Source organism: Trachurus japonicus, chromosome 6, assembly GCF_045865225.1.
Source record: "Trachurus japonicus isolate A0001 chromosome 6, Traja_1.0".
NCBI classification, from domain to species: Eukaryota; Metazoa; Chordata; class Actinopteri; order Carangiformes; family Carangidae; genus Trachurus; species Trachurus japonicus.
The window spans coordinates 14,931,549-14,954,785 of NC_140912.1; the positions used below are offsets into that span (position 1 = coordinate 14,931,549).

At 41.0% G+C, this 23,237-nt stretch overlaps 1 protein-coding gene across 3 annotated transcripts in view; it reads left to right on the forward strand.

Annotated features, from left to right (window-relative positions):
• The first annotated feature begins 2,617 nt into the window (after positions 1 to 2,617).
• Positions 2,618 to 23,237, forward strand: part of sema4ba (sema domain, immunoglobulin domain (Ig), transmembrane domain (TM) and short cytoplasmic domain, (semaphorin) 4Ba) — a 46,070-nt gene continuing 25,450 nt past the window's right edge. The window contains exon 1 of one of the 3 annotated variants that reach the window (XM_085779187.1): positions 2,618 to 2,858. The gene's annotated coding sequence lies outside the window, so the exon portion shown is untranslated. Of the gene's footprint in view, positions 2,859 to 9,636; positions 9,820 to 23,237 lie in introns of those variants that run through there. The other 2 variants (XM_085779186.1, XM_085779188.1) reach the window with 2 other exon arrangements.

The window sequence follows — 23,237 nt, forward strand, 5'->3', positions numbered from 1 at the left end:
GTAACTGAAATGATATTGTTACTGTTTTTTTGTGAAGGTCACATCTGCAAGTTGTAACGATGGATCTCTGTTCTGAATTAGCCAGACAGCGACAGAGTAAAACAGCACTTGTTGTTTTTTTTAGCGCCAATTATTTATTTTTCATCATTTGTAATGCTTGTACGCATTGCATGATGTCACTCACAACAACTTTTTCTCTTTTATGTGGGGTCCATGATGAAGTACAGAGTACAGATGGCGGATATGAGTCGTTCATGGACATTTTCAGGCCTAGTTTTTATTCCTTATCGGGCTTTCGGTCCTTAAATTAAAGGTCTCTGCGGTCTGTCATTTCTGGCCTCCAGGACAAGCTGTGTCATCATCACTGCAGTGGACTAGACTGCCAAAACATGCTGTGACAACTGTCCTTCAAAGTCACGCCAACCCCTTCAGTTAGTTTTTTTGTTATTACACCTCAGCGTTAAAGTGAATATAGGGGAGTATTTAAAAGGTGTTAATTTAACAAGCAAACTACTATAAATAAATCTGGTGGCTCTTTTGCCAAATGAGCTGTCAAGTTAAGTCTAGAGTCTGGAGTGGATGGTTACCAGAGCCCTGCCTGGCTTCACTTAAAGGTCACTATGGGTGAAAAGATATGTAATATAGCAGGAAGTTTTGTTTTACATTTTTCAGTGATCTCTCCTCCAGACTGTTTTCGAACAAAACTACATCCCATCAGAGATCTGCTGCTGATTTTTGCTATCCATATCCATAGCTGAGGAGGGATAGCACACTGTGTCTGCCCATGTGAAAATAATTTAAATGCCGTGTTAGAATGGCTTCATTGTTACAAGCATGACTAAATTATAGGCATCAGAACTGGTCTTTGTTTGAGTCTGTTCACCTCTGCTTACTCTTAAGTCAAATTTAACTAATGTTTGAGCAGTGCTACAATACAGGTGATTTTGTTTATTTACTGTGTTATTCACGTTGCCATGTATCTGTTTTGCCACAAACAACAGAGCCACATCTGTGTGCAAACCATTTAGGAACAGTTCTAAATTGTTTGGCTGTGACAGATGTCACACTGCAGTCTGTTTACACAATACATGACCGTCTGTTTAGTTTATCGACTGCTGTGCCACTGAATGCATTCAACGCAGCTGATGGCTTTATTATTACTACTAGTAGTTAATAAGTGGCATCGCAGTGATTACACTGACGCTCAGGTTGAAACCATCCATCCAGAACAAAAACACTTCGGTCCTCAGCTTGTTCCAGCCTGACCACTTGTGTATGACTGTCTTTGTTATTTTGGTGCTTAGTGTAAAGTTGGTTTATACAAACAGCCACCCACGGGGAGTGATGAAAGGTTCAGATTCAATGTAAAAACCAAAAACAATAAATCTAAAAGATGGAGATGGGTGATACTTGTCCATGCATTTGACACTGAGAGACTATTGACAAAGTATAGCCCATTTCATGTTAATTACAGCTGACACAGTAAAGCAGTAAGTTGATTATTGTTTAAATTAGTTTCAAATCTTGAGTTGTCTCTGATTGCATGCTGTTAAATGTTGTACGGTTTAGAATGATAGCTGGACAAAACAAACAAATGTCATATGATAATGGAAAAACCTCTAGAATAATATACAATGATAATAATTGTAAACTGCAAAGTGCTTCTTATTTAAGAAATGTTTTGCCCACTCTGCAGGTAGAGATACAGCATTACTGGTCCAGATTAGACTTGGGATCTACATCTGTTAGACTGTGTGCATGTTTGTATGTTCAGTCTGGTTCAGTAATATGAGTCCCATTGACGGCGTACCTACTTCTTGGTGTGTTTGTTAGGAAGGTTTGCGGTCATGTGATCCTGACTGACCGTTGTTGTTAGTGGCAGTGGTCTGTGGTGCACCAGTGTGTTACTGTGGTTAACAGTTGACCACTGGGAAAAGACAGCATTTTCATCTGGCCCATTATGGTCGGACCCCTGCCCACCAGTCCCGCTTGAAGCATCGGCATATTCACCAGGCAGATTTTGACAAATCTGTTGTGACAGCCAAGTTTAAATATAATCACAGTGAGCAGATGTTAAGTCCTGACAATTGTACCTATCCACTCACGACTGCCTCAAGGAATTTCAGATGACCTTTTTCAGAGGTTGAATATCAGCATGCTTTGTGAGCACTGGTAAGCAAGCGCTGGTCACGCAATCGAATTACCACACAGAATAGACATTGTGTGGTCTTCCATGCACTGGACGTACACGCACACACACACACACACACACACACACACACACACACACACACACACACACACACACACAGTCTTTGCCCCAAAGGGATAAGCCACATTATAGTGTACATCATATTATATCCATTCTGACAACAAACCCCAGTGATGGTCCACAATAAAGAACAGTTGATCTAATTATTTCATACGTCTGGCTCAAGCTTGAGGCATTTTACAATTACCTGATCATAAATATTAAATTTGGACTTGTGCATGCACTGAGAAGAGCTCAGCAGTGACAGAGAGAGTGCTGCTACAAGGAGCACCTCCCTTCCTCCGTCCACTCCTCTCCCACCCTTCCACAGAGGCAGCCTATGATGTAATGTTCCTGCTGCTGATAGAGCAACCCCCCTCTCCTGCTTTTTTTCCTTTTTTTTTTTATTTCTCCCCTCCCCTTCCGATTTGCTGCTGCTGCTCTTGCTGGTGGTGATAGTGGTGGTGGATGCGTGCGTGCGGTGCCGGTTCAGCTGCATCCCTGGGCATCTCTCGGGATCCCTGCAGAGCTTCTTTTCCTCTGTCACCACTCGACCGAGAGCCACTCCTACTCAGCACCGCAAGACCTTGTCCTCTGCTGATAAAAGGTAATTGTTCTGGCTCATGACAAAAGAAATTCATTGTAAAAAGAGAGGAAAAGGGAGTAGAGAGAAGGAGGAGACAGAGTAAAACGGGGAGTGATAGACAGAAGGTTGAGTGAGTGTCCAGTTAGCTGCTGAGTAAATTGGTCTGCTTGCTGAAAGCTTTATGTCGCCACGCCACTGGATGCCATGGCAATTGCTCCCCCAGTGTGTGTGCATGTACTGTAGTATGGTGTTGGTTTCCATGGTAAAGATGAGACGGATCCCTGTGCTGGCTCAGAGGTAATTCAGCATGTGTTGTGGAAAACCTCAGTTACATGTGAAGTAATTTCTCATCTTCTGTACATGTGTTATTTTTTTTGCTATATTTGTTCACTTATGGGACATTTTTCATGATATCACTGCCGTCTTGTACTTTTTTGATTTCCTTTTAGAAATATATTTACATGGATAATTATTTCTCTTTTTTTTACTTCCATGGACCATATCTCTCACTTTGATTTGTCTGCGCTACAAAAACTGGGCGTGTACAATGAAAGTCCTGTAGCTGAGATGAATGACGTGCTGACTCTTATCTGCATGCAGATTTTTTTACTGCTTCAGAAATGAACAGTGATTACGGTGCATTACGTAGACCTTGAGCGAACCACTTTTCTGTCTCCCTCGCTGTCTTTTAACGGGATGCGTAGTTCTAGCACAGGACTCCAGTGGGCTGGTTGTAAATGTACAGTAGGTGATTTTTCTGGAGTTGCTTAACCCTAATTCTATCAGATGCTGAGTTAATATTTCATGTCTCGTCTGCCCCACATGTTGATGTCTTTATAACTAATTAATCCTCTGGATCTTTCCTGTGCTTGAGTCATCACTCATTTCCACTTCCATTTGTCTAATATTATCGTTCATCCCATCAAGTCATTTCCTTCAGCACTCAGTACATTAGTATAACATTTCTCTTTTGTTGTAATCAGCCGGATGAACCGACACATTTCCAAATTACAGTCTCATTAGCCCTTTGGGATCAGGATAGACTCTGGAGAAACAAGGTCCCGGCTTGGATGAAGTCAGGAACATCCATGTGGTACTTGAAGGGTTATTTTATGATTTCCCAGTGGGGAAGGGGTTATGTTTACAGTGAAGGTAATCTGTCTTTCAGATACATTGAACACAGAGCATATTATCCTTGAGGCCATTACTCTTATATGCTGAATAATGGGGCATCAAGCCACAGTGTGAATATGAATGACAGACAGTAGAAACTGAAAGCAGTCGGTTCCACTTGCCATTCTCACCTTCATCAGTATCACCTGAAAGACAGGTTGACGTCACTTCAACAGTGGCGTATACAGTTCGAAGAAATGCATAATGTTTTTGTTCAGATGTTAAATGAACTGTGAAATCTAAAATGATTATAAACTGATATCTTGTCTGAGGATGTCTATATAAATATTTTTGCTGTGATGTCAAATGATAAAAACTTGTTTCACGAGTGGTGGCCAATATGTTTAGATATACAGTATGGAATTTTAGTATTTCATTTTTATTATATGTATACACATTGCTGAAGCTGAAAATAACTATTATTTTGTCATTATTTTTAATTAATTGATTCAGGAAAGATCAGAAATAGTGTGAATAATACAAAGTCAAAGGTATCCAAAGTTTACATAGTATAAGCAGTATATTGAGAAACCATACTTGTGTGTGAAAACCATATATCTCAATGTTGATTGTTATTTTATAGATAAACATGAGGATAAAGTGTTAGTTTATGCTAATAATGCTAATAACCATTTTCAACAAACCACCATTAAGTCAAAAACAGGGCTCTTTTATTAGCTCACAAAAAGCTGACATTTTTCGAGGATATTATCAGAAAAATCTCCTGTGGCCTGACAAATGTTTATGATTTCATATATATGAGGTTATATTGTCCGCCCCTGAGCGTTGAGAGTCATGTATACAGTACGTTGTTGGGCCAGTGAATCTAAATTCCTTGCTGTGGGAAGGGGAAAATTGCTTGATTAAATGCCCCCTCTGTTGAATGGAGCAGGACATGGTTATTACTGTATGTGGCTGTGGGGGTGTGGGGGAGGGGGTCCTGAGGTAGAGAGTACAGGAAAGCTGAGCTGCTGCCACGGATAGAGGGCCACCTGAGGAGCATCCGAGCTGTTCCTCATGCTTTGTCTGTTGAATTTTTGAGCAGGCTTCATGCTTGCTTTGGAGCTGAGCCATTGGCTGTGGTTTGACAAATAGTTAATCCAGTAAATAGTTTGGCATTCAAAAGTACAAACTACAAACATACAGTATTTCTCTTTTAAAGAAGGGATTGGGGGAACATCATCCATGTGTGTAGCAACAGAAGCGTGATATGAAAGTCACACTTACAGTTTGATGATTTAGTGGATGTGTTATTGGCAATGCTGGGAACTCCAGTAGCGGTTTCAGACATGTGACTAATAGATAGGATGGTGACATAAAGCAAATGAGCATGTATGCAACAGTCTAATGAAAGGACCAGCAGTGAGTCACGTAGATGGCTGAAAAGCTCTCTCTCACACACACACACACCCCAGGGATTGCTCACGAGCATCACCTCCCTGCCAGAGGGCACTCATCCCACAAACCCTCTCTGCTGGAGAGCCATGGCCTCAGAGGTGTTGGAGTAATGCCTTTGGTTGTCATGCCGGGCCATCACAGTTCCACTTCTTTTTTTTTGCCAAACAGACAAAGCACAAGATGAAAAACCTCAACATCCCACATACACCAGCCCATCTGAGAGGAGTGTGATTGATCATATGCTGGATTTATTACACATTACTCTACGTGCTGAACCAGTCAGCTCTCCATGCCAGAATGAGTCACTCACCTCAGTCTCCGGTCGCACTGTGCCATGTCAGCTGCATTTCCGGACAGCTCATTCACCTTTACTCTAAATAGGAAAGATTATAGCCGAGTTTCATCGAGTTTAAAATTTGGTTTTTGCTCCAAAGATTTAGAAAACAACATACACAACTAATTTAAATAAGTGATTTTCATAAATAAAAAATATATAAAATATTGGGGGGAAAAAAAGAATTATTATCTCTAGCAATAATTCACAATGGTCAGTGTTCATCACAGTTCTTTTCTCACAAGCGGTTTGGTTATTACAAACTTACGCTGTGCATCCAGACCGGAACTCTAGTGCAGGTCCCAATATTTCCAAAGATGTTAAATGTGTCATGAATGTTGGTAAAACAAGAGCAGAATAGAGAAAGTGAGTGTCCCAGTCAAAAAGATTTAGCTCAGTTATCAAAGGAGAAAGAGGATGGCAGTCGTATGAAACTTGAGTTTAAGCATCATGTAGATTTCATGAAGAACTGGAACAAGCTGATACTGTCAGACAGTGTGGAATAAGATGATTTTAACAACCTTAAAGCCACAAGAGATAGAACAGTACCCTGCTATGTCCACATAATGACACAGCTGCAGATTTTTTTTATTGTGACCTGGTTTTACATTGAGACTGAGGCTGAAAAATCAGGCTTTAGGGTGAATGTAAAATGTGTGAGGACAGAGAAAAGCCTTTACTGTGACTCTGGTCCCGGTTTTGCTCTAGAACTCATTTAGTCTGTTTACAGGTTGTTCCCTGCTAGCACAGAACAGATGCTTGAAGCAAGTGTCGACCATGACCCTGCTATCACTATGCAACTGCTGACAACCTGTATAAAATGCACAGCAATGTTTTTTTTTTTTACCAAAAGGTGATATATTTTTCACTTCTTGTTTGCAGTCATTTTAAGAACTGTAAGCATGGTGTTGTACTTTCCTCTTTGTAAAAACAAAATTAAAAAAAAAAGATTGAGTCCTCCAGGGGGAAGCATAGGCAACCTCAGCATTGGAAAGGCAGAGCAGGCTACCTTTACATATGCTGCTCCTTTTAAGTTGCTGTCATGATATACAACTGCTGAGATAAAAGACAAGAAAGAGGAAGTGAACAGAGTTGGTTGGTCAGCTGTCATTTTTTTTCTGGCACATGCACCATGAAATTACAGAGTTTCAACACATGGGATCGTGTTGTGTGAACAAACACATTTCTGCATGTGACTGCAGAGGTGATAACATGAAGCTGCGGGTTTGGTACCAGCGTTGCTCAGTGATGTTTAACGCTTCTGTCAACCTCCGTGTCTTTAAGTAGCCTAGTCCCGCTATCTGGCGTGTTTCCATTTAGCTAATGTGTGAAACACGAGGGCTTTTTGTAGTGCTGTAATTCCTCGATTGTCATTCATTTATAAAGACCGACCTGTCAGCACTTCTGCCAGCTGTGTGTGATGCATGCTGAGAGGAAGGATCAAACTTACATTTTCCATGTAGCACACTGGAATCTCAAGAGTTCACAAACACCAGCTCTTTTACATCATTCTAAACACTATCATAATCTTAAAAAACATTTTTTACACATTCATTTCCAGTCATAGATGATACAGATGTTTACAAGAGACCTACAAATTACCATTAATACAAAGCATAATATCAGAAACATTTAATATTCTACAACGTCTAATAGAGAATTAACTCATCAGAGGGTAAAATGTTTGTATATAGCAACAAGCAGTCGAGCAGTTCACTCTGTAGAGTGCGTACCACTTACACCCAGTCTCAAATGCAGCCGCTCGTGCTCAACTCTGGTGCTCAGTCCTTTGCTGCATGTCTTCCCCCCTTCTACCATGATTTCCTGTCTCTCTGTCATAATAAAGACATAAAAGCTCCAAAAATATTTTTAAAAAAAAGAAAAGCAACAAACTTTGTACATGTTCACATTATTACCCAAAAGCTATCACACTTAAATTGTGTCAATCCCACCATCAATCATTTTTAAAAACAGTCAACAAGTGACATCCATCTCTTCCCTTTCTCAAAATAAAAAAAGCAACAAAAAAGCCTAATATGCAGTAATTTTCAACTATTTCAACCACTGAGTATTTCTAAGTTTTCAAATTGTGATTGCTGGGGTGCACTTTGTGTAGTAGTCATGGAAAATAGAGGCAATGAAAAGAGACATTTCGAGAACAGACAGATTAACAGGGTCACAAGCAGTGAAAAAGGCCAGTCTTCCTCTGTTTGACTGCCCTGACGTGTTTAGACGTCTGCCGACGGCGTCCTTTATATTCTATGGATTGTTTACACAGGTCTCCTGCGTGGCAGTGGCAGGTGGTCCAGCTCAACAAGAGGTGAGGTACCAGCCCAGTAGAGAGAGAGAGGGGGGGGCAGGGGGGCAGGGGGCAGATTGGACTGTAAATAAGACATCCAGTGAGTATCCGAGCTGTGGCCTAAGTACGTCTCAGGTGACATGTGGAATCTCGAGTCTGCACAGAAACACTGAGCCGACATTCAGAATCCCAACACCTCAAACTTGGCATCACGTCTCCCTCCTTAGCAGTTGCCTAAAGTGTATAATTAGCATCTGCTATTTTAGAAACAGGCGTCCCCGTCTCAACACCCCGCTATCTTACACTTCTCTCTATTTACCCTGGAAATATTTTTGGAGAAGGCATGTGAAGTTATTTGGTAACACTTTGCTTTAACTTTAAAGTCTTTTTAAATACACGTGCCATCAAAAAATCTCCACTTAATTATTTCTCTTCATATAATCATATTAAAGCACATTCATACAACATGTTGGAGAAGTATTAACAAACTTGAGATAGTTTCACTATGATTATTATTGAGACGAAAAAATCCAAGCTCTGTCTATAAAACGTAAAGGGCAGCATGTGATTCCCTGGAGCTTGGTGTCCCCTTTACAATTCATGAAACAGCTCTTCTGAGACTTTGCTGCATCACTTCTGTTGTACTCTCAGTGTCATGGCCTGAAATCTTCGTCCTTGCCAGCGTTGTGCGATTTACTTGAGAACAACTTTGTAAAACAACTGTACTACTTTCAGCACCACACACTGGCTCTGAGCATTTTCTTTACATGAATTCTGAATCCATATAGCTCAGCCAGATTTGGCATTGGGCGTATTTTATGAAGGTTTTAATTTGACATTGGGTCGACTGCTGTTGCATGTGTGTTGATTTGGGACAGATAGATTTGGTTCATCTTCTGGTAGCTTGAAGTTACTGGTAATTGCAATCATTAAAAGCAGTCTTTATGTGGGTGCAAGCAGCTGGCTAAGAGGCTAACATCTGCAGTCCATAACAAGGGAACCAACTCCCAGGAGAGCTTCAACAACAATGAAAAAAAAGCTCTAAGCTACATTTAGTGCAATTAGGCCTCTGTCTCATTTAATGGCAGCTAACGTAAATTCAGCCATCATGGTGCACTGCACAAATGTTTTCCTTGGGTAACGTTGGTGTATTGCTCCTGAATGAGGTGGTAGTGATATCTAGTCAACAGTTTTGTGACCAGAAAATGACAGAACGACCTTTGCACATGCAGATACCGGAAATGAGCATGTAGTAGTTGTTCTCCCGTATGTTCTTCCCCTATAAAACCCTCTTTATTGCTCCTCTGCCCTGAGCCCTCTGTAATAGTTTCCTAATTACACTGTGTAACACAGGGGGCTCAAAGATGTGATAATTGCTCTGCTCCTAAATAATACTAAAGTATTTCAACTTTAACATCCGCACTTGAAGTAAAACTGAGTCAAGATCATGCTGTAGAGGTGTTGCTCTCTTCTACTCCTCCCTCCCTTCCTCTCTCTGTCTCTCTCTCTCCCTCCCACTCCCTCTCCCTCTCTGACAGTGTGTGATGGGAGGAGCTCCAGTGTGTTGGGTGGCCAGGGGCAGGCTGTAGTACGACACTGTGTCAGAGAGAGGGAGCGTGTGGACCTGCGGACTTGGAGCTGTCATCTAGTTGTGCGTTAAACTCTTGTCGTTTGTGTGGATTTTCCTGGGGAGAGGAATCAATCTGTGTGTGTCACCTGAAGGGAACCTTTTTTAGATCTGAAGGAAGTTTTTGTGTCACTGCTGAGTGGGACAGAGCGTGAGTACTGCTCCTATACATATTATACCCTTGTGTTCATTAACTGTGTGGTGCTTCATGAATCATTGATGCCAGTACGCTGCAGGTTTTGGTTACCTATTGAAATGATGCCAGGAGGAACCTGTCATTCCCCTGTTAGAGAATTAGAAACACTTTTTTTTTTTTATCACTGAGCCTGTGTGGAGTTTGTTGTTGGTTTCTGTCTTTTAAAGGGAAAAGTGGGTGTGAGCTGACATGAAACAGCCCTCCTCCCTCTCCAGTAGGTCTTTATCGCGAGGCGATAGCAGGGCAAGGGGGTCATTATAGACCCAGTCTGAGTGCAAGCTCATGTTTTTGTGTGTGTATCTTGAGCTTGTATATGTGGGTCATTGTGCGTGTGTGTGTGTGTGTGTGTGTGTGTGTAGGAGCTACCCTCGCATTAAGAGACGTTGGACTTATTTTCTTTAAAAACAGTTATTTACCTGGGTGTGTTTGTATTTCGAGGCTTGCTGCCTTGCGTGTGAGTGTGTCTAGTAATGCTGGAAAAACCAGGGGATGGCTCTGACTCTTGACGGAGAGGCACAACTCATCAGCAGTGAGCCTGTGTCTGGGAGTGGGGCCTCTTTTCCACTGACAGGAGTTAGTGAATGTGGCAGCCAGTGCACACACATCCTCACCCAGCCTGCCTGCAAACTTTGTGTGAACCCTGTGGAGTTTGGAAAAAAAAAGCTGATGGGCGAGAACCAGAGCATAAATATAACAAGTTTTAATTGTCATGGTGTGTTTGGCTGTGATAACTGAGAGTGAGTATGCTGAAATAGCTGAGGAGTTTTTTTTCGTGTTGTGACACCAGTTACGGGTTCATGGTGTGTTTTCTGGCAGCTACAACACAGAGGCATCAGGTGTTACTGTGTGGAGCTCGAATCTCTCACCCACATGCTGCCGGCAGCACAGTCGTGACTAATGCCTAATGGTTAGATGTGTGGAGGGACATTGTTGCTTGATAGGGGCCATAAATGGAAGAGCTTGTCAAAAGTCAAGGAGAAGGTCAACCTAAGATTTTACTCTTCATGCTTACCTTTGAGTGTGCACTGCCAAGTACCTGTTACTTGAAAAGCTCTCAGAGTCTCCCTCTCCTGTGTTATTAGAGTTTGACAAAGCCAACACTTTTATGAAGCAGCAAGTGGAGTGGGCTTTGGTTTTATTATTTGGCTTTTTGATATTTTAAGATGGCCTCAGCCTACATGAGTTGATATAAAAATCAATTGCTGGGAACTTCCTCTGAAACCTTTTTATAAACATCATTTTCAACCATAAAACTGATGATTCATGAATATTTAAATGTTGCTCGTTTTAAAGGACACCAGATGTAATCTAGTGTTCACTTTTTAGACCATTTTAAATGTTCAAGTTTCCATATCTCGTAGATGTGTGTTGGACCACAACTTGCTCCCAATGTTTTATTTTTTTGCACATCCATTAAATTCAGGTTTAATGTAAATACTTCAGCTGGTGAATGTAAAAACAACCTTGTGATGTCAAATTCTGGTCATATACATATTTTTTTATGCAGAATGAAGGTCAAACATCCAAGTAAAGTAATAAAAAGCCAAGTAGTATGGATGGGAGACTTTAACTTTCTTATGTCCTTTACCATTCCCTTGAGAAAAATCAGCATCAGCAACATCTTACGTATACGGCCTATAAGAACAGCCTGGTATCCCTCTCAAAAGCCAGTCTGTCTAGTATGTGTTAACAAGGCAGCTGGACATGAGAGATAACCCTCCAAACCAAGCACTCACACAGACACAGATCCTCAAATGATCAACAAACATTCTGCAGTACTGGAATAAATAGGAGCTTTCATGAATTTTTGAGAATGGCTGATTTTTTCCACAGGAGGGTGGAATATAATCAGCCGGGCTATCTGATTTGTGACAGAGAGTTTCTGTTTTATACGGCCTTGTATATGGAGATTCATCCGTCTGCTGTAGGAGAAAAGCCTGTCTCTGCTGACCTTGGTCTGCTGTTTTCTTTTGGTTTGATCCACAAAGAAAACAGCTGGCAGTTGCATTCTGGATAGCGGCGGCCTTGACAATGAACCGCCTGTATGATGCTGTCAGAAAAGCTTTGGCTCGTTGGTAAAGCATGGTGCCTGTTATATCAATACCTCAAATCCAGACCTCTCCACGAAGATATATTTTATAACATAGTGATAGATACTTGCAGCAAAAGCCTCAATATCGCTGCTGCCGAGTTTGACTGGGATGCTGGATTCCTTTGCACGCCGAAGATGTATTTGATGCAGGGCTGTTCTACATTAAGGCTGCTGAAAGGAATATAAGCAAAAGGATAAAAATGTGTGTCGTGAAGCAACTCAAAGCAGGAGCAACCTGTTGCAGATTACTAAATCTGTTCAGAGGAGGAAAGACAAAGGAGAAATAAATCACACTGCATCACACTGTTTTATCACAGCTTAATCCCCTATGCCGTCCCCATATGCACATGTTTCCACTTTGCATATCCCAAGGGCATTTTCTCAGCATTAGCCTACTCTGATCCTTCCTCTACATCTGTCTATGAAGTTCAGGTTGACTCTATCCCTGTCATTCACAGTGTGTGTGTGTGTGTGTGTGTGTGTGTGTGTGTTTGAGTGTGTGTAAGAGAGAGAATATTGTATTGTTTTCTCCTCCAAATATTTCACACCAATAATGCAAGTTTAAACGAAGCTTGAATGCAGTTGCCTTAAGTGTGTGGTTCTGATTTAGATCACAGTTTGGATTATATGGTTGTTTCATTCATGAAATTCACATCATGTCTTTAAACTTCTGCCAAAATATTGTGCGCTGTCTTCCAAGGCAAGAGCTACGCTTACTGCAGTAACACAACATAGACCAAATCAAAACAGCTGGTCCCTAAAACACAAAGTTGTCTCCCTTCATTACTCTGCAGAACAGAAAATAATACAGACAGAGAGTTTTTGGTTTGGGGAATTTCTGTGGAAACCTGCCCATTGTATTAAGTTGCTATCAAACTGGTACATGTGCACAATGGAGAATAGAAAGCTCTTTATAAAAAAATTGGTTTTAGATGGACTCAAAACTCAAGGTGGTTTTGAGTGATGCATGGGGAAATCTTGATATGTTTCTTTGTCAGAATAATCTCACCGCAAAGTCTTGTCCTGGAGCTTTTTAACATAAAATATGATCTTCATGAGCTGACTGGGTTTGCCCAGTTGCCATGGACTCGTAGGTAATCAAGCTGATGTTTTTCTGAGCAGTTTGAAGTCGTTCCAACCACAACTTGTCTTAAAAGCTCAGATTTCGATTACATTTTTGACAGATAATCTCATCAGAAAATTTGTTTATTAGCTTTTCCGGACCATACAATGACTTCACATGTTCTTCAGACCTCGTTTTTTTTGCTCTAACTTCTTTCATGCAATCTGTTTGTGTTGACTTAAGTGAGTGAGAAAAGGGTTAACAGCTGAGGAAGAGGAGGGGTCGGCTACGGAGTGGCCAGCCACTTGTAACCTAAAGGTTAAACACAGGCCTTCAGGGAGTCCTATTACTGTGTACTCACTGATGGGAACTCTGCAAACATGCATTCTGAGAGCACAGCAGGCTCCTCTGTTTATTCCCAGTCCAGCACTGTGCCACGATGTGGGAAATGACTGTGGACATGGAATGTGGCCAGATCCCTGTGTTTGCTGCAGTGTTGTAGAGGTCCACAGATCTGCCTTTTAACCCAAAACATCATATATATATACACATACATATACATGAAGAACTCCGGACCTTACTCACATTGCGCCTTATATTAACAACACACAACCCTGTGAAGCAGCTTTGGGCGACCATGTGTGTTTACATGTGTGCCGGTGTCTCTCACAAACTTGCCTTTTCAGGGTGTGTTTCCTTCACCCCTCACCACACACCTGTTGCCCTAGCGTATTACATGTGTTTAATAATAAAGTTCTATTTTAATCCTCAAAGCCATGTACATCTACACTCCTAACACTGGGGTGACTGTAAGGCGTCACATACGGCTAACGTGCATCAGGTTGTTAGCGGTCGGATATGTTTGTGTGCTTCCTGACATGAGAATGAGAGTAGGCCTGATTAATGGAATCAGCCTCCAACCCAGCCTTGTTTAGCAGCCTGTCCCTCCCCCCGGCCCTGTGATCTGATATCTCCGAGCGTTCCAGGTTGTGCCCTTTACTCTGGTAATGGTGCCACCGACCCCTTCAAACATTCCTGCCGTACCTCTCTGATCATGGGCCTCTAATAGCCTCACTGTAAACAACCTTTTTTTTTTTTTTTATATTAATTCAGTAGCCTTACCAAGAAGTAAGAGTGCAGCAAGATATTTATGCTTGTGGTCGGTTCAGTTATTTATGATACTCATCACTGGCTGATACACACAGTTTTCATTCTTGTGTCTGACTGACAAAGTTATTCTTCGCTAACCTTGGCCACAAATAGTCTTCCTCAGTCATTCATCCTTGCTGAGAGTTATGAATGAGAAATTTTGCAAAGGAGGATGACAGAGAGGAGAAGTGATGCTGGTATTTAGTCATTTCATGCTCTGCTAAGAACTATAAACAGTGCAGAGAATGGGGGGGGGGGGGGGGCATGCACCTTTTATTCCTCACAAACACTCCTCACTTTAATGGTCTGGAAGTGTGTAATGCAGCCTGCTCTGTTTTCTGCTTGGTGTCCTCTCTGTTGTGTGATGTAGCCCAGAGCTGGAATCTACGGTGGCCCCGAAAGCTCAACATACTGCAAATTAAGAGAATACATGCAAAGACACTAACACGAGACAACTTGTGGCTGTTTGCATCTTATCCCTCTTTCTTTCACTCTCACTATTGAAATTTAGGTAAAAAAAAAACAACAACTTAAAAACTAAATTACTAAAATGTGATTAACCATGCTGAACACACTTGTTTTTCCACCACTTTAAACTTTACAAGCCACAACTGGGCATTGAACAACTCCCAGCCAGGTTCATAACTTTTTAGTGTCCCTTGGAAACACTTTTTGTTGTGTTATATGAATTTGCTGCATTTGCTCTCAAATTGATGGAGTTTTTTTTCTCAATTAGATTCACGTTTTGTCTGTTTTGCATGTGTCTTCTTAAGCTGCAGTAGGTTGAGCTCTCAATACCGAAAAGGAATGTTATACGCTTGTCGTGGGGGCAAAGGGTCAGAATACAACAGAATCTGAAGTTTCTGAAACTCCCACCTCCCCAACGCCTTTCTGATGTAGGAATGGGGGCAGGGGACGGGCTCGTTCAACAACTTTTGTAACTTTAAGAAACCAACAATCTGACATTTAAACCAACTTTATGCTGCGATGGGCCAGTTTTCAGAGGTAAGAAAAAAGCTAGAAACCTTTTCTTTCAGATCATCAATCCCTTTGAGTAGAGATTGGTAGAGATTGGTTTAAATTGTGTACTGGCTCCATTCATTCAATAGTTTTATGACAGCAGGCTTTTTCTCAGTCTTTCCATTTTCACATTTGGTCGGACATCACACAGTACAAGCGAGTGTACAGTGTATCGAGCAAACCACAGGCCGGACATCCCAGATATTTGCACAGTAGTAGCAAAATGATACTATTTTCTTTTTAAAATCTAATATGGACAGATGCCTTTTTTTGACATGGTAACATAATCTCTTTCCCTCAGTACTTTATGCCTCTAGTCTGAGAGATGGAAACAGAGATAGAGGAAGGGGGTTAAATGGAACATAGACCACAGGACAGCAGTAGACTAAAAGCTTCCTGTGGCAGGACAGAGTGTAAGCCAGACCTGGCAGACAGGCTGGCAGGGCAGATGTTTTAGGTGAGAGGCACAGTAGATAGCGCCGTGTGAATAATTCATCAGATTGGATTGAAGATGTGATATATAAAGACACTGCACACAAGCCATCCCCTGGCCTCTTTCAGCACTTTTTGTGCAGTGTGAGTGGCTGCAGGGCTCAGATCCCCTCTGCATTTCTGCTTTCTTTCTGGCAGTTATCCACCAGAGTCTGGGCAGTCGAGGAGACAGTTATAGATGTGCTGGCTCTGGGTCTAGTGAGGCCTCCAGACATCTGGAGGGGATGAAGCTGTTCAGCATGCAGGTGCAGTTTAAGCTCACAGGAACTAACACTGTTGATGCCCCCCCCCCTCTGATATGACCATTTTTTCTGCTGTGGTCAGTGGATCTTGGAGGCTTAGGTGACCAAGAGTCAGTAAATGCTCCCCATGTAACACAGAGCTCATGTTATCTGGTCTACTTAGACAAAGATATGTGCTGTAAATGACAAGTTCTTTCTGGGAAGAATCTCAGGTAATGGTTTTCAAGCATGGGTTGAATCAGTCATGTTTAGTCATGGACTTATTTCATAATAATTCTGCAGTATCAGATGTTGTCTTTCCAGTAACACTTTCAAAATTTCCCAGTGAGTCACAACACTCTTGCCAATCTTATCATCTCTCGGTTTGTTAGACAATAAAACATAAAACTTTCTTTGTGAAACAGCATCATATTCAAATTTGCTGCCGATAAAGAGAAATGAATTCTGGCTTCTTTGTTTGTCTGTTTCTTCTCGTGTTGGGTTTGTGGTACAAGCAAAACAAGCTTATTTATTCTCTTCCTGCTCATGGATCAAATCACTGACCCTACATCTTATACTGTAGTTTATAAATAATGTGATGAATCACTTCCCCATACAGAACAGAGTAGGAAGCAGAGCAGCCTCTTGGGCTTGCTTAAGACAAGTAGATGTTTGCTAACGTGAGACTTGGATGTTTTCTTAAACCACTTAATCACTTTACTGTACTGAGGTCAGTAACGCTAAAAGGGACCTTTCCATGTTCACAAGAAATTTGCCTCATCCTTCTTGTGAACAACTTTTTTTTTGTCCACTCACAACATCTGGGGGTTGGTTTTTGTACAATTTTGTAATTTGGTACTGTTTCCTTGTAATTGTGTGGTTGTGGTTGCAACCGGTTGTGACATAGATGACCAGTCCTTACCTTAGTTGGTTGTGAAAGAGGCTGAAGATGTTTGAGGACGTGTTGCATGCTCTGATATCACAGGGAAGAGGCTCAGCTTTCTAGAAACAGATCATTTCACCTCCATCTCTCCATGACATCAGCTCCTTCCTACATGCATCCAGTTGTGGGGGCCAGGGTGCTGTATGGACGTGTCAGGAATCTGATTTAATCTCAGATGCACACTAGTGTGGTGTGGGTTTTCTACCACAAACAAAGAGGTACATGAACTTCAAAGGTCCTTTTTAAGTTCAACACAACACGCCATTCTACCTTGACTAAGTGCTGGCAGCAATGTGGCATCAAAATGACTTGTCACGCAGTTTGGTACATTTTTGCACAACTTTGTTATTGTTTTTCAAACATTTTACTTCTGAACTAATTCATACTATCTGCTTAGTGATGAACAAATCATGTGATATAGGATATCTGCCCGTATACCTGCAGCCAAGCACACTCTGTCATCTGATAGGTTGCTAATCCCCTTATTATGCTTGTCTGGCTAAATAGTATGGTCATTCAGCCATTAAATCATCTAGCCTGGGGTTCAACTTGGGCCCCATAATTTTGCTGTAAACTAGGCTGTGTGCAGTCGGATTGAAAAGGAAAAAGGGCACAGCGAGAAATGCAAAGTGTAAACATGTAAAATTAGACCTAAGCTGAGCAATGCTAACTCGACAAATTTGCCCTTGAGGGACTGCATTAGTGTGGTCTATTATAGGGTGATACTCTTGAGTGACAAGTACTCATCTCCCCCATATGGCCTACCAAATTCGCTGCCCTCAAAGGTCAGATCTGGTCGTCTAGGATGTTGCATGTCAATGATTGGAATTTACCCCAAATATCGGGGTGCTAAAGGATTCACAAGATGGCTTGGATGGCTGAGATACCAAGGCCTAAGTGACTCCTGAGGACTTGGAATGAGGAATGTGCAGCCTACTATTGATCTTTACTAAGTGAGGTCACTGCATGTGGGGGGCAGCTGCCCCACTCTCAGACCCCACATAAAGGGGACAGCCTTCCCCCTACAAAGATATTTTAATGTGGTGTATCTGCCAGATAAAGAGCGAAATAAAGAGGATTCAACTGGTGGTTGATATCAACTTTTAAGGCACGCTGTAGCCAGAGATGAGAAGCAGATACTCTAGTGCAACCGCAGGCGTAACAAGCTGAGTGTCTGCAACATGTTTGTTGCCTCAGGATCAGTTGTTTACCACATCTCATGAACTTGATTTGGAGAGTATCAGCCAATCTTTTCATTGTTAACAGACTCTCAAATTCCTTCAGTGTATTCAAAGAGCTCTTTATGTACCAACTGCATCCCTGCAAAGATGTTCATCTTAAGTAAAATGCGATTATAAAGGAGAAAAGATAAATATTTTATAGCACATCAACAGGTGAGAATACATAAATGAAATATTAGCATTATGTAAATATCATGCCAAGTATTTATTAATATTTATAACCAACACAAACAAGGAACACAAGTTTTACTTTGCTTCTTTTCGTCCTGCATGCATGGCTCATTTGGGTTTAGAGCATCATAAATCAGAACTACTCTGCACACAACTGGATTAGCATTTAAGCAGTTCTCTGAGGGGTCATTTTTAAATTGAACCTGATTAAAACTGCGCGGATGAATGCAGTACTCCCTGGGCTGTCATTGATCTTCAAAGTTAAACAACATGACAGCTGCTCTGGGGACGTCAAATATTTTTCCTTAATTATCTTTTCAGAATGTACAGTGTTGCGTTTCAGAGTTCATTTTTATACAAGGGTCGACTTGTTTAAGTACCTGTTCACAATGTTTCAAGGGGCATTGAAATACATCATCGGTATCATGTAATCCATTCCCCATGTTTCTCCCTATAGTAACATCTCATGGTGAAAATTTGAGCTCATGCAATGTAGCCTGCTTTTTGCAAGGTTTAGTGGGACTTTGCAAGATCACAGCGCAGAAAAAATGTGTATGCTAATCATTTAGTCATTTCAAAGAAAGTTAGTCAAGTTAGCGTATCTGTATAGCTAACCAATTATGTCAGTTTGTCAAACATGTGAACTTGAGTCGAATGTCACGTACTGGTCCGATCCTGAGGGTTATAAATGGCATCATGGACTCAAAAAGAAAAAAAAACACTTAGTTTTTTGGAGGTGGGTTTGTGGTATGTGTCATTGATGAGCGTGTGGAGAACTGGACCTTCTGAGCCTTTTATCGGACTCTCACAGTGATGGATGTGTTCAGCTCTTTGCCCAATGGCCTATAGCCTGAGCTTCTGTCTAAGCCTCTAAGCTACTGGAATTCGTGCAGCCTCATGCTGTGGACATCAAGGGAGAACAGCCATGCTGCTTTGTTTACAGCCTTTCATGGATGCCACACTAGCCTAATCAATTTCAAAGAGGATAAATATTCAGTGCACTGGTTGGTGATTGAACGGTCCATGAATTCACAGGGGCAGTAAATATTAATTATTATACGTTATTTCTCTTATTTCAGTTAAATTGTCCTTTTTTATATAGAGTTTGTCTTTATGATTTAATATTCACTTGGCTGGTGGAGCTTTTCCACCACAGACTTTCTCAGCAAAGTCAAGTGCTGTTTTTCATTGTCATTAAATCAGGAATCATACTCTATATTTCAAAAATCTTCACATATTGCAGCATTTGATCCTTGGTTTAATTTGTTTTGCAGCTTCAGTTATTGTTCATTCAAGAACATTCTGATTATTTGATAATTGCATTGTTTAATATTTACCCATCATCCTTTTCATATTTGCCCATAAACAATAACCTCAGTTGTGTGTTATAGATCTTATCTGTTTTAACAAATCAAGCGTGTGAAGGTAAACAAGAAAAGGCAAGCTATAGCACCCGACGTCAGTGCCGTTTTATCAGCACTTCTCCTATCAAGGTCAATATTTCACTCCTGTAAGTGCAGACAGAAGTGTATGGCAAACAAGTGTAGACATCATCTCGAATGGGAGTGAGTGTTTCAACAGGCCTGACCTACTTTCAGCAGCCAGGGCTGAAACTGCTCCTTACCTGTGTCTGGCAGACGCCAGCCCCTCTCATAAAAACACAGGCCCTCGATATCTAAAACAGTGCAGAGAACAATATAATACTGTATATTTTTTTATGTCTCTCGTAAAAAGAGAACTTGACGAATTTGCTGCTCTTGCTGGACTGTGCTGCATATGGTCGCACCTTCTGTGCCTGGTCTGTTACACAAGTTAATATCAAGTGACTACTGGATGTGACACCAAAGCCTGTGCTAAGTTTCCACTGATGGCACATGCTGTCTGGAAAGCAGAAAGTATCTGAGCAGTGACTGAGTTGCTGAGTAGGATTTCACCCAGGGTTTATGCGAGGACCAGGACTGAGGTTAATGCTTGCTATAGCTGCCAGCTTTCACAGAATTTCAACAGTTTTCTGCTACTGTACTTGATGATTTAACATCATCTCTGAATGTTAGAGACAAAATTGTTACCTTTTATAAACGTTTCTTCTTGAAGGACAGAATAGAGTCAGTGAACCTGTTATCCACTCCTAAAGCATTAGCACCATGTGTGTAGCAGGAAGGAGAAATGGAAAGACTTGTTAAATACTGTGATTTTATTGTGAGGCTTCATATGTGCATCTCATCACTGCCCATCGTAAATGCAGAATTACTTTTCAGCATAAGACTTGGACATTGGAAAGCCCACAAAAATGTCACCCTCATCCTAACCTGCATCATTGTGTCCAGAGCAGAGAGACTCTGGTAAGTTCTGCAGTGCTCATAGGTGATTTGGATTTTCCAGCAGTAAGAGGATAATGAGAGTGCAAGAGATTGAACATGCATCAATTTAAAAGTAAAGTGATCTTCACAACCATAGTACTTGGAAAAAGATTGGGAAAATAAATAAATTTACTAATACAATACATACTCAAACTATTCCATTTAACAAACTGAAACTAGAAGATGGAGCCACAACCTTAGGACCTCGACTTCGTTGTCAGTGAAATATTGTTAGTAAATACGAATCCAAAAGTAATTAAAACGATTTAAGTCCTGGTATTACGCACAGAGCACTTGTGTTCATCCTTTAATGAGCAATATTTATTGCAGTGTAAATATTTATTATAGTAGAAACAACAGTATAAACAGTTGCGATGTAAGCAGCAGCAGCAGTGTTGAGATGCACAGTACTGTGTAGCTCAGAAAAGACAAAAGTCTTCCCTAAGGGGGAAATGCAGTTTAAATGTCAGCGTCAGGATGATTTCAACTTTTGACCACTGAATTTGTAGTGTATCTTGACAGTTCATCATACACCACATACGCCAAGGGACCGTAAAATGGGTCAGTAGACTGAGCATTCAAAAACCAAAACGGGAGATATAGATAAGGAAGAGGAGACAGATTATAAAGGGGGTTTAGTGTTTTAGCAATGAACGATTAATTTCTTGTTGGTTGCCAATTTAAACTCTGAATAGTGTATCAAACTATAACACAGAATACCCACAAAAATTGAGGTGTTTCCTTCTTCCTGCAAAAGGGTGTGTGACAGCAGTAGAAAAGAAATAGGCCAAGTCTGTGAGATCAACAGGGCAGGCGGCTTCTGAAAAGTGGATCAGCTTACTCCGGATTGTTGAGAACTGAAAGGAGTGTGGAAAGAGGGAAAAGTACAAACTTCTACCAATTTTGCCTCAATCCCCCAGTATTTACCACGTCTGAGGGTTACAACACATGAATAGTTTTAATCCAGGTTTATGCCCTTTCTGATGTGTTTTGACAGGGAGATTTGGTGACGGGAAATAAAGGGCACAGAGCCAAGAGAGGCAAATGACTCTCACACAGTAGTGTGTGAGTCTTATTGAAACTAGTATTTGTCTGGTGAGATTAGTTACCGTAGATGATCTCCATCACCATGCAGTTTCTAATATATACTGTAGATTAGAGTCTGACGAGGAGACCAACAATAGGAAAATGCATCTTTGTGCTTTGGTTTTCTGTCTTTTTTCCTTTCCCTCCTTTCAGTATTTTAATACACTTTCCTGTGTCGCAGAGCCCCTGCTGCTCATCTTTCACTCACTTCAGCCCTGATAGTGATAGCAGGCCCAGCAACAGACCTAGCCGTGCTACTTTACATTTCATCAGCAAGCTGCTTCTGCTGGCTCCACATCTGTTATGGAAATTTTGCGCAGAGGGGAAATGGAATGTAATGGAATATCATTCTGAATATTTTCACTTCTAAGACAGGGTTGATTTAGGCTCTTGTATTGGTTTCAAAGACAGAGGTGATGAAATATACTCATCCACTTTCACAGACATGTATTACCCTAATCTATCAATACATTCTTAACGCTTGATAGCTTCAAATTTGGGTGTGTTTTAGGAAGTCAGCGCTTCCGATAAAACTCGCCACCTCTGACCGTGTGTCACAGGCCCTGGAGGAGAAGCAGGCTTGATGAATTAAACTCCCTTGAACCTTAAGTTCAAAATGTCCCCTATCTCTGTTCAATAGTTTAATAAGATTTTAATTAGGCAATTAAAAGTCTTTGGAATAGCATATGGTCATAATTACTGCTGTATGGTTCACTCAGGGATGAATGAGCCATTAATTACTCTTAGCTAGGTCTGGGAATTGGACCTAAAATGGGTCGAGAAGGAACGAAGGGAGCGTTTCTTCACCTAATCAGACGTACAGACTTCCGAGTTTTCATTCACTGGGGAACAGGATTGGGGTGCACTGACTATTTGAAAATTCATCAGCAAGTTTGTGCATGAAGTCCTGTAAAAGTTAACTACTAGCTTATGTCAGACCGGTGTATTACTAAAGAAGGGTGCATCATTAGGCTACACAACATGTGCAATGCAGAAAAATATAGTAAGATTGTACTTGTGTTGCTTTTTTTTTTTTTCTTGCTTTTTTTTTTTTTTTTAAATCTAGACTGTTGTGGTTTTTATGTCGCAGAAAAGTAATCTTCCCAATTTACAACATTATTATTAAACAGGGATTTCATATTTCCTCTTTTACTCTCAATGATAAACAGATCTCATCATATATTAGCTAGCTAGCGTTGGTTTACAGTACTGTAGCTCGCTAGACCAGTTAGCTAACACCTTGAGAACTGAGCTCTACCTAAGAAGAACTAGTTTGTGTGACGCAGCCCATTTACCTAACCTCTGTCTACACTTACATCATAATCAGGCTTCCGGAGATAACAGAAACTAATAAAAAATAAGTCATTGTAATGGGAGAACACTTTATGAAAGTCCCTATGACCTGATACTTGAGCATTGTGAAAGAAACAGCCTACCATCATATCTTAGTCAGAGATATGTATCTTTAGATTTGGATGAGTAGTTCTAATAATCTGGAAGTAGGCAGCAGGTCCAGTGCATAGCTGTGTCAACAC